The sequence below is a fragment of the Lathyrus oleraceus genome, chromosome 5 (genome assembly GCF_024323335.1).
Source record: "Lathyrus oleraceus cultivar Zhongwan6 chromosome 5, CAAS_Psat_ZW6_1.0, whole genome shotgun sequence".
In the NCBI taxonomy this organism is placed as follows: Eukaryota; Viridiplantae; Streptophyta; class Magnoliopsida; order Fabales; family Fabaceae; genus Lathyrus; species Lathyrus oleraceus.
Window position 1 is genome coordinate 211,022,861 of NC_066583.1, and position 12,431 is coordinate 211,035,291.

The window sequence follows — 12,431 nt, forward strand, 5'->3', positions numbered from 1 at the left end:
GCTTCAGAATTTAAAAGTATAGACAACACAGAAATCTTTGAGGGAGTCCGGAGCAGCTGCTCAACCACATTAAATTCACTCCTTTTAATCAATCGGAGTACCTCATCATCATTGTTGGCTTTCAAGTTGCTGGATTCACCAGACTTATCTTTTGGACAACCAACTGGATCTACTTAGGCACCTCCGCCTTCTTACCAACAATTGTTTCTTCTTTATTCTCTATGAACACCGGTCCAAATACTCGACCACTGCGGGTCACCTTCGTAACATCAACAATGCTCACCACTGAATTGGTCGTAGGTAACGGGACCTCTTGACCATTCTCTATCATCATAGCATTGTACTGGTACGGTACAGCCTTATCAGATGAATACGGGATTGGGCCCGCTAACCGTATTACCAACGGTGATACTGATCTTTGGATGACATTCCTGTTGTTGCTGCTATCATACTGAATTACCAACCGCTCTTGCTGTTTGAAAACGAGCACTATGACATTGACGTCGTCATCTACATGACGAGATTGGACAATCTGAATCATGCCTTCATCCATCAGGCGCTGGATGTCCCTTTTCACCACATCACACCCTCTTGGGTTCACACTACACACAACACAACCATCATGGTCATGTTCATAGTCACTGACCAAACAGATATCTTTGTGCATGTGCACCAAAGATCTTCGGATAAATCGGACATCAAAAACCTTGAATTCACTAGGACAACCGTCCACCATATTCACTGAAGACTTCCCATGAGCGGGCAAAGGGTTAGCTTTCACATTTGGCGCGCGGTCCTCAAAGGACACCATACCACTCTTCATAAGCTTTTGCACCTCATACTTCAACGGATAACAGTTTTCAATATCATGCCCAGGTGCACCCTGATGAAAAGCACAACAAAGCTCAGGTTTATACCACCAGGGAAGTGGTTCTGGGATTTGCGGTGGGTTCCTCGATTGAATCAAGTTTTTGAGGACCAAAGATGGATACAACTCTGCATACGACATAGGAATCGGGTCAAAAGAGACCTTTTCCCTCTCAAAGTTTTGTTGATGATGATTGTTGTTGGTATTGTTGTTGTAGGTGTTTGTTCTTTGTTGCGGTTGTTGTTGTTGACGTTGATGTTGTTACTGTTGTTGAATTGGTGTTGCTTACTAATTAGAAAATACCGGAATTACTGATGACACTTGATGATGATGTTGACGGGGTGGTGGATTTCTTCTGATCTGAGGCCTCCTCTGCCTCCCACTGGAAATTGCATTTGTCTCACTGTCCTTCTTCTTGCTAAAACTACTCCCATACCTCTTACTCGTCGATGCCTCATCTTTTGACAATCGTCCTTCACGGACCCCCTCTTCAAGTCTCATCCCCATATTTACCATTTCGGTAAAATCACTGGGGGCACTAGCAATCATGCGTTCATAGTAAAATGAACTCAGGGTTTTCAAGAAGATTTTTGTCATCTCTTTCTCCTCCAAAGGAGGGGTGATCTGGGCAGCCAACTCCCCCAATCTCTGCGCATACTCCTTAAATGTCTCTTTATCCTTCTGAGACATAAACCTCAATTGGTCTCTATCCGACACCATATCCACATTGTACTTGTATTGCTTCACAAAAGCCTCTCCTAGGTCATTGAAAGTGAGGATGCTTGCACTATCCAACCCCATATACCAACAGAGTGTAGCACCAGTCAGGCTATCCTGGAAGTAGTGAATGAGAAATTGGCCATTATCTGTCTGAGTTGACATCTTGCGGGCATACATCATAAGATGACTGAGTGGACAAGAGTTCCCCTTATATTTTTCAAAGTCAGGCACTTTGAATTTCACCGGGATTTTGACATTGGGTACCAAGCACAGTTCAGCAGCACTCTTCCCAAACATATCTTTACCTCTTAGCGTTTTCAATTCCTTGCGCAGATCAAGAAATTGGTCTTTCATTTCGTCCATCTTCTCATACACATCCGGACCCTCAGACGGCTCGGAATGATATATGGTATCCTCTACGCGAGGCAAAGTATGCACAATTGGAGGTGGCACGAACATGATCGGGCTAGATGCCGGCATAGAAGCAAAGGTAGGCGCAAAGCCTTCTGGCACAAAGTTGGGTGACATTCCCCACGGGAATCCAGCAGGCAAGTTCGGTGCAAAATGGGCGGCAGCAATAGGCACGGTAGAGGTAACCATCTCTGAAGTAACAGTCCTCGCGGGAGGAGTTGCAAGCGTTGGAGAAGCTTGACTATGAGCAGCAAGAACTGACTTCATCATGGCAGTCAGTCGGGCGATCTCATCCTTCAGCTCTCTGTTCTCTTGCTCTAGATGTTCCATGATTCTCAGATGATTGGCCCTGGTGTTGTACCAGTGAGTCAGCTTGGCTAAAGCATAGAAGAAACACCAATCAGACACCTGGCAAAAAACCTGCTTATGCAAATGATGCATGAGATGTGATGCTTGATTATTTTTTATTTCCAAGGAACTTACTATATCATTTGCAAACATATAATATTTAAATGGTAATTGCAACAATTTGATATGACCAAAAATCTCTTTTTATTCATATAAATTGGAAGGACTACAATGAGTACAATTTCAGAAACCAAATGAAAAATACAAGTAAAAAGGAGACTAGTCATCCTAAGGATCCCTAACAACAGTGTCAGAAGATCTGGCTGAAGGCGCGTACTTCCTTCGAATGCGACGGATCTCGGTCTCAAAAGAAGCCTTCATCCGAGTCTTCTCGAGGGCAAGCTGGTCAACAATCTTCTTCCAAGCAACGGAAGGCTGAGGCATGCTAGAAGATGAACCCTCTGGCTCTCTCTGTCTCTTCGTCACTCGGTCTTCAAGTAGCTCAATGAGTGCATCTTTGTCCTTAGACTTCAACTGTAACTCTTCATGCTTCTTGCTCAAAGCATGGAAACGCTCTTCCCACATATCTTTCTCTCGCTTCATCTTGACCAGTGCATCTTCCAACTCCTCTACATCTTGGTTAGGGAGAGTTAATGGCTCAACCACAACCATAGACATAGGTCTTTCACAAGGATAATGCATCTTCAAATCCAAAGCTATCTTCTTCACCCAAAGAGTGTAAGCTTCCAAAGCTACACAATGGCACGGACCGAGCTCAGATCTTCCTTTCCTATGCATATTATGCCAAGCATGCACAATCTTCTACTTCAAATGTTGGGGGTCTTTACCCTCTTGATAGAAAATACCTTCTAACAACATGTTATTAGGTTTGTCTCTCAAGGGGAAGCCAAGTTGGCGACGAGCCAAAGCAGGGTTGTAGTTAATTCCTCCTTGCGTACCAATGAGAGGCACATTAGAGAATTCACCACAACTATCAATAATCTCCAAACTGCTTAAAGACGGATCATACCAAACTATATCATCATTAGTGAGAGACATAAGTCTCTGAGACCACCATAGACATTATTTGTTCTCCATAAAAGCAGGCGTCTGAGGCAAGTGCGAAATAAACCACTTGTATAGAAGAGGAATGAAACAGACAATCGTTCCACCACCCTTAGAATTCCTTAGATGCAAAGAGAAGTACATATCACCCAACAAAGTAGGCACATGATTCCCAATCAAGAAAAGTCTAATAGCGTTAACATCAACAAAACCGTCAATGTTAGGGAACAAAGCTAATCCATAGATGAGAAACACAAAGATAGCTTCAAAAGCGTCCATACTACCAACTTGAGCAAAAGTGGTAGCTTCCTTGATGAGGAAATCAGATGGCAATCCAAACAATCCTCCCTTCTTCATCCAATGAGCCTCTATCTCAGACTTCTTCAAGTGAAGAGCTTCAACAATAATACTAGATCGGGGAATCTCTTCCAATCCACTAAAGGGTACTCTACTAGAAACAAATATCACCAAAAGATGAGAATACTCCTCCAAGGTAGGCACATGCTGAAAATCTGGGAAAGTGAAACAATGGTAGAGAGGATCATTGAACTTCACCAACACACTCAAGAGTCCTTCCACCACATCAGCAGACAAAATGGACAGAAGCTTCCCATGACGTTGTTTGAAGTCCAAGGGATCTAATACAAAAGATGCTAGCTTACTTAACTCTTTCATGTCGGGACATCTGAAACTGTACTTCTTAGTGTTCCTTCGTCCACAATTCATGGTCTGAAAATATTTGCAAATGATACCTTAGTTCCTTGAAATTTTCGTGTGATGAATGTTATGATGCGCATGAATGCCACAATCACAAATAAGGGATCACACACAAGGCAAATAAAGGTCAAGGGATGAATCAAGTCATTGTCAAGATCAATCATCCATTTTGGTGGATTATGGCTTTCACCCTATCAACACCCAAGTTCCATTGATATTGACAAGACTTGATTGGATCAACCGAGAATCAAGGGTTTGTTGCAAGTCACGAGCATGGAGTCTGGGTTAAGAACCATCCCAAAGGAGTGAACTAAGGATAAAAACGTGTAGATCATGTTCTAAAAAGTTCCTAGAGTCTTAATTCCATCTATCGGATATTACAGGTTAAGATGACTGACTCATCGACCCATAATTTTCTCAAGAGAAACTCTTCTGACTGTAGTATCGCGTAACAACTGTTATCAAGTCTACATCTGAACAGTTTCCACACTACGTCCTAAATAGGCCAAGATGGGTTAAATGTTCTAAGGTCCTCAGCTTCTCGGACCCAATTAGAAATAGTAATGCCTAACCATAAATACTCGTGTGACATTTCCAAATCCAAAGGAGTCTCCACTGAGCAGATGGATCTCAAGCCAACTTGTTAAGGACTACTCCACACAAGTCGAACATGACTATACCATCCTTCTATCTTAATTGCACTCAAGTTCGGGTTAGAACTTATCTCACCACTCAGAGATATCCAAGCACAACAAGCAGATTATATCACACATACATATATACAAACATCAGATATATACAAATATATTCACATAAAAAGTAGGCTAAACCCACTGAAGACTACTCCCCAGCAGAGTCGCCACTTAATTTATGTAGCGGGAAATTAATGATCATCAAGCTATTGACAAGCTAGAGATCAAATAACAAGAGTCGCCACCGCGCTTTTATTGTTTCCAAGGGAAATGGGAAAAAGTACGAACAAAACCCAAGAAGTAAGAAGTTTTCAAATAAAAACTAATAAAAGTCAGAGGGGATGAGAAACTAATGTTTGTATAAAGTGATGTTTACAAACAAATAGAATGAGGGGATGAGAAAAAAATTCATTAATTATATTTTTGTGTTTGACAAGACCTTCGGTCTTGTGCCTACGTACCAACATAAAAATGAGGGATCCAAACCTCATAGTTTGTGATACAAATTTTAAAATGAGTGTGTTGATTTTAACAAAATTTATGTTTGAAAGGCACAAAGGCCTGAAAATGGTTTGAATGAGTTAGTTCTTTTTTGGATTTTTGAAAGTTTAAGTCAAGTATAGTTAGGTTTATTTACAAGTTTGATTTAAGAAAAGAATTTTGAAAAAGCAATGGCATAAGGCCAAAGTTTCTATCTTTTTTTAGCAAAAGTGGTCAAAGTTTAGAAAAAAAGTAGTTCACACAAAAAAGTTTTTGAAAAGGGAGGGAGAGATTTTGAAATTAAAGAGATAGGGAGGAGATGAAGAGACTATCCTATGCACAAAATTAAAAGTTTAGAGTTGAAAAGATCTGACCAAATGGGTAGCAATCCAATAGACAAGTATGTCAATAGAAACCCAGAATTCCCTTGGACTTTTAGAATCAAACAACACACAAATGCACAATTATAACATCTTGAAGAGCAAGGCATCAAATAAATATGGCCTCATCCAAGCTTATCCATTCCATGATCTTCTTCAAAATAGCCCATGTAGCAGATGGACTCCACAAGTCACGGGTTCAAAATAATAGCTTCACAATGATCATGTTGCAGATGAACTTAGAGAGATCTTGAAAGATGTATCAGATGAATTTCAAGTTGCAAGCACTTGGTTCTTCAACAATTTGGCATTGGCCAATTCCATTAGCAAAGGAGGTTGCCAATCGCTGGGCTTACGTCAGACTCCACACAAAACGGCAAACATGGAAACCGAACGCCAATCGCTGGACTTACATCAGATTCCGAACCAACAAACACACACTGGAAACCAACTGCCAATCGCTGGACTTATGTCGGACTCCACACAACAAACACCAATAGGATACAGACTGTCAATCGCTGGGCTTACATCCATATCCTAACACACAAAGAGGTTAACAAACAAACAAGTTACTAAGGAGTCAGGCACTCGAGCCTAGTAACTGTCAAGCAAACACACACAAAAAGAAAAAAAAGGGCGCCCAGAGAGATCTCGCACGATCTCCTGCCTACGTACCTCATCTGGTATGAGGATCAGGGCGACGTAGTTCCCCTGAACGGGAAAAGAATTCTAACCTAACCAGAGACTGGGAAATGACAAACTAGAAGGGAGCTGGACTCGAGCCTAATAGTTATCATGCAAGTTCACCATGGCCCTAGGTTAAGGTTTCTATCTAACTTGCACCGGCTGCAAGCTAAACCTAAACAACACAAACAGTCAAAGCAAACAATCACAAATAGCACACACTATATACAGACAAAGTGGGCTCACACAAGGGTTAGGCTGCAAAAGCAAGCCAACTGTATCAGGTGATGTTAGCTCTTAACCCTAACATTGAGAGTTAGGGTGAAGCAGATGAAATAGGAAGTGAGGGGTGTGCCTCACAGCTCTTATCCCTGGCCTGGGAGAGCTTTTAGACAAAGGAAGTGTGGGTTCAGAAAGTTGGAACCCTTCTACACTTATGACTGACTCAACATAGATCTTGGGTTAATATCCACAAGGCATCAACATGTGATGTGAGCCAAGGGATGACACACTGAATAGCAGGAGATGGACTGCACATCTCTTGTGTCTGCCAATTGCCTTATCAAAGGTCTTTTCCTGCTTGGGGACAAAGATAAACATTCACAAGCATTGCCTCTTAAGGAGGACTTCAGACAGGTGCCTGGCCACATAACAGGCCAGGTCTTCCAGACTACATGGAGTCAGTGGGTTATACCTTAATTGGTTAAGCAACCAAGCAACAGCAAAAGCAAGTTCCAAAAGAACTATAGCAACTAATGTACCTGAAATCAATCTAACTCAGTCAGTACACAACTCAGAAAAGTCAAACAGACAGACTAAAAGTCCACAGTTAACTGTACACCAGCAAACAAACAAGCAAGCAATGCATCAAGGCAATGTGCAAGCTCAACTCAAATGACTTAGAAGCCACCTACAAAACAAACTCAAGATTAGTTCAACATTGACTAATTAGTCAACTCAAGCAAGTGAATCAATTCCCTCAATGCCATATGCTTCTTTGTCCTGAAAACACAACTCAAACATAAGCAAACCCCTAGGACAAGGCCTAGGGTCAAAGAAGGAGAAATAATTCAAAACAGAACATGAAAATTGGCATAAATCAAGTTCAATCAAATGAGAACATCATCCAAGTGGTCTCATATCCATAACATCAACCAAAATCATTTCACAAGTCATCTAAGGCAAAGCATGCAATTTGAAAGCTCATTGAACCAAACAGAATGAACCAATCCACATCAACTCAAAACTAATTCAATAAATCTCAAGAAAAATCATGGCTAAACAACACTCATCACATGATCATCATACCAAAATTCAGGGCATTTGGATAAGTGGAAGTATGTCAAATAAATTCCATAAGGCAAGGTATGCACAAACAAGCTCAATTAGGGCACAATTTCATGCATCAACTTCGCACAAGCCTAAAACAGAATCTACACATGATAAATGTCTCAAACCAAAGCCAAGATAAACTTCAAAGTGTCTAGAACACGTGTGAAAAATTTCAATTCCATATGATAAACATCAAGCATTTCACAAATCATCTAAGTTCATGACTCCCAAAAAGTCCACAAATGACAAACCAGAAGAGAAAATCCCAAACAAATCCAAATTGAATCCAAAAATTCTACAAAAGTTCACAAGCAATCCTAACATTCATAGGTAGCATCATGAAAAAATTCACATCAATTGGCATTGAATTGGCATGGTAAAGAAAATCCACAAGTTGAGAAAGAAATGGTGTGACACACATTGTCACACCTTCCTTGATCAGACCATAACTCAACAACCAGACATGAGAAAAATACAAACTCTATACCAAAATGTCCATTAAGGTGTCTATTTTAAGCATGCAAAGTTTCAAGTTCATAGGATAAAATCTCATCATTTCATGATCAAAATGGCAAGGCATGTCAAGAAAACACATGTACACACAATCCCTAGCCAAAATTAAAATCCAACAGTGCATAATTTCTGGAAAAATCATCAAAAAATAGTAGAGATCATGAAGAAAATTATGCAAAAAACCTCATGTGATTTGGATCAATATTCAATGAGTTATGGTTTTTGGAATGGAAGAGAAAAATAAAAAATGCATGGAAGCTTGTACATGAACATGGATAGCATGATGAAATAAAAAGCAAAAGCATGGTTTGAAAATGGCTGAGCCAGGGATCGAAGCGTGTTGAGATTCAAACAGGGCGCGCTTTCAATGAAACACAGCGTTTCATTAAAGCTGATGTGGCACAGGGAAGCGCCACCAGCCAATCATTTTAGCACGTAGGATTTCATGCAACCAATGCCAGGCCATAAACACAAAAGTTCATGCAAGCAAGCGCTCAAATGGATTAAACGCGGCCTGGGAATAGAAATTCTAGGGTTCATGCGTGTTCATCATCATTCATCAGCTCAAGAACACTTTCTCACCAAAATTCATAAAACCTATACCATTGGAATCCTCTTTCAATAAGCAACACGGATCAAGGCTTGGTTTAGGCTAATTCTTCCTAGGTTCAAAGTTTCGAAGCAAAACATTTTCAGGCATGGAACTTAGATTCAACATAACTTGTTCATTTCTTGATGAAAATTGATGAAACAAATTGCAGATTAATCTACATTCAAAGATCTACCACACGCATCCATTAATTTCGTGAATTAGAACAATCGAAAACTGACCTTCAATGATGTACAGAAGTGGAATCGTGACTTTCAAGCTTGATAAGGTTGAAACAGATGCTCCTTAGCTTGCATATGCATGAATAAAGAAAGGTTTGGCTGTTAATCGTGCTTGATAAGTCCAGAAAATCAAACTGCCATGGATAACCTTGTGCTTCAACAGTTCCAAATTCAGCTCGAAAATGAAGGATCCTTGCTTCCAATGGCTTCAATTATGCTTATGGATGATGCTTGGATCAAGAACAGTGCAAGGCTTGTGCAGAAAATTGGAGAAAAGTGAGAGAGAAAAATTGAAGAGTTTTTGGATCTAGATCTAGATTTCAGAATTATGAAGTGTTAATGAAGAAATAGTTATGATTAGTCTTATATATGTTCTGTTAATGAAGTTGCTAATCACAATTAGCCAAAATGCAAGTGGATTAAGAAAATGCAAGTTTTATGACCAATTTTGCAATTCACCCTCATGTGCATATACCAATGGAACAGTGCACGGTTTGCATGTTAATTCACCTTGAAATATCATTTTGAATCAAATGCCAATGGTTGGAAGCAAAGGCAATGCATATTTTTTTAAATTGATACTTTCCCTCCAAAATTCAAACTAAATTCAAGTGAAAAATGCAATATTTTTATGATGAGAGTTGATGAAATGTGATGCATGATTATGATAGTGCACATCAAGAGAGAAATGTTACAAAAAATCCCACTCCATTTGGCCTTGTGGTGCGAAAGTTATGCACTTTTGAAGTTCAAAGTATCTTGACAATGATTGATCCATAACTCTTCAACCACAAATGGGAAATTCATGTTCTTAGACATTTTGGAAAGGTGAGAGCAAGATCTACAACTTTCATGTTCAACAAAATTCCATTTGAAGCATTTTTGGACATGTAATCTTAAGGAGAAGACCTTTCCATTTTTGGCAATTTTGAATTACAAGTCACTTTCTATTTTTGGAAAGTTTTCATCTGACTTTATTTTCTTCAATGTTGATCTTTTAAATGTCAAATGAAACTTGTTTGGACATGAATGAAGTATTTCTAACCCTCTCCCACCTCCAAATCCATCAGTTGACTTGTGGTTGACTTTGTTGACTGATAAATGAATTGGCCATGCACAGATGAACTTGAGCCTCAATCTCCTGATGAAATTGCTCAATGATGAAACCCTAGCCTTCCACAAGCTTAATAAAACCATAGAATGATCCTCATCTCAATGAAGACCTCATCTCCTGGACAAGCCCTGATTGGCACAAGGCAGATGATTAGGGTTGACCAAAGGTCAAAACCCTAATCTCAAGGAACTGATCAATCACAATGAAACTCTTGGTGATGATAAGACCATGATGATGATGATGTACCATTCCAACCAAGATAATGATCAACCTCCTTGAGGAACCAAGAAACCCTAATTTGAGCACAAACCCTCAGATGGCTAGTGATCAATTCATGAAACCCTCAGGCTTGAATCCTTTAACCTCTTCATCTTCTGATCAAGACCTAGGAGGATGACTTGCTTATTGTGGCCACATGATATGGAAAGATGCAATGACTAATGACCTAAAAAATGAAATGCAATATGCTCAGCTAGTCCCAAGAGAGGAGGGCAAATTTTGAGGTGTTACAGGAAGGAACAAAAACAATCAACATCCACGAGGATATGACCCGGTGGGGAATATGGAAGAAAGGATAGACGCTTTCTACTTATGGAGCTGACTCTATATGGAGAGATCAGACACACACGTCTGCTTGGGGAAGTATATCATCAAATAGCAGGAGACAACAAACAACGATATATGGCAAAGAATGCAACATGAATACCTGAATGTTATAATTATGCATGAATATGCGTGGTTTATGTATGATGTATGCTGACAGACAGACATATCTAACACAACCAGGTCCAGGAATTAACCACCCGGTACTACGTCTCAAGAGAGAAAGCCAAGTTCACCGGAGAGTATCCAATCTACTGGGGATCAGAGATACTAGGAATCCTTTAACCTCTTCATCTTCTGATCAAGACCTAGGAGGATGACTTGCTTATTGTGGCCACATGATATGCAAAGATGCAATGACTAATGACCTAAAAAATGAAATGCAATATGCTCAGCTAGTCCCAAGAGAGGAGGGAAAATTTTGAGGTGTTACAGCTGCCCCTATTCAATCCACTATGAACCTGTCGATATGAATAGCCTCGACTTTCAGATGGTCAGGGTGAAGAGTGATTGAATACCAAGAACAAACGAACAATTTGCACTCTGATGGGAAAATAATTAACAATGCCTGTCAGAATCGGCAAAGAAGCAATCTCAAAAGACGAACCCGTTTGGTACGGAGAAAGTCGGCCCGAGTACCGAAACAGAAACAACCTGTATACCAAAATAAATGGTAACACAGGGATAACCATGGCCTGAACACCACCTATCCGCTAGGGATTATTATTATTTTATTTTTTTTGAACCCCGAAACTTTCTGATGATAATCTTTTTTTTTTGCTTTTTTTTGAACCCCAAAACTTTCTGATGATAATCCCCTTTTTTTTTATTGAACTGTATTTTCGCGCTGATCGCGTAATGTCCTTTGATTTTATTTCCATCTCTGCCCGACGGAAAAGTTTCCTCTAGTATCGTACTACTGGGGAACATTGCTGATCTGACGTCATGATGCTAAACTCCTCAGAGTAACATCTTCACCATCCGGCGAAATCAAATCTCAAGCGGTAACCACGGCTTGAGTCGCGCTGATCGTGTCATGATGTTAAACTCCTCCGAGTAACATCTTCACCATCCGGTGAAACCAAATCTCAAGCGGTAACCACGGCTCGAGTTGCGCTGATCACGCCATGATGTTAAACTCCTCCGAGTAACATCTTCACCATCCGGTGAAACCAAATCTCAAGCGGTAACCACGGCTCGAGTCGTGTTGATCGCGTCATGATGTTAAACTCCTCCGAGTAACATCTTCACCATCCGGTGAAACCAAATCTCAAGCGGTAACCACGGCTCGAGTCGCGCTGATCGCGTCATGACGTTAAACTCCTCCGAGTAACATCTTCACCATCCGGTGAAACCAAATCTTAAGCGGTAACCACGACTCGAGTCGTGCTGATCGCGATCTTCATTTCCATCTCTGTCCGACGGAAAAGTTTCCTCCAGTATCGTACTACTGGGGAACATTGTTGATCTGACGTCATGATGCTAAACTTCTCAGAGTAACATCTTCACCATCCGGCGAAACCAAATCTCAAGCGGTAACCACGGCTCGAATAACTGATACTTGTAATGCTGCTGATTTTCCAACTAGCGACGCCACTCCTCAAACGGTAACCACGGCTTGAGTAGCATCTTCACCCACTGGCAAAACCAAATCTCAAACGGTAACCACGGCT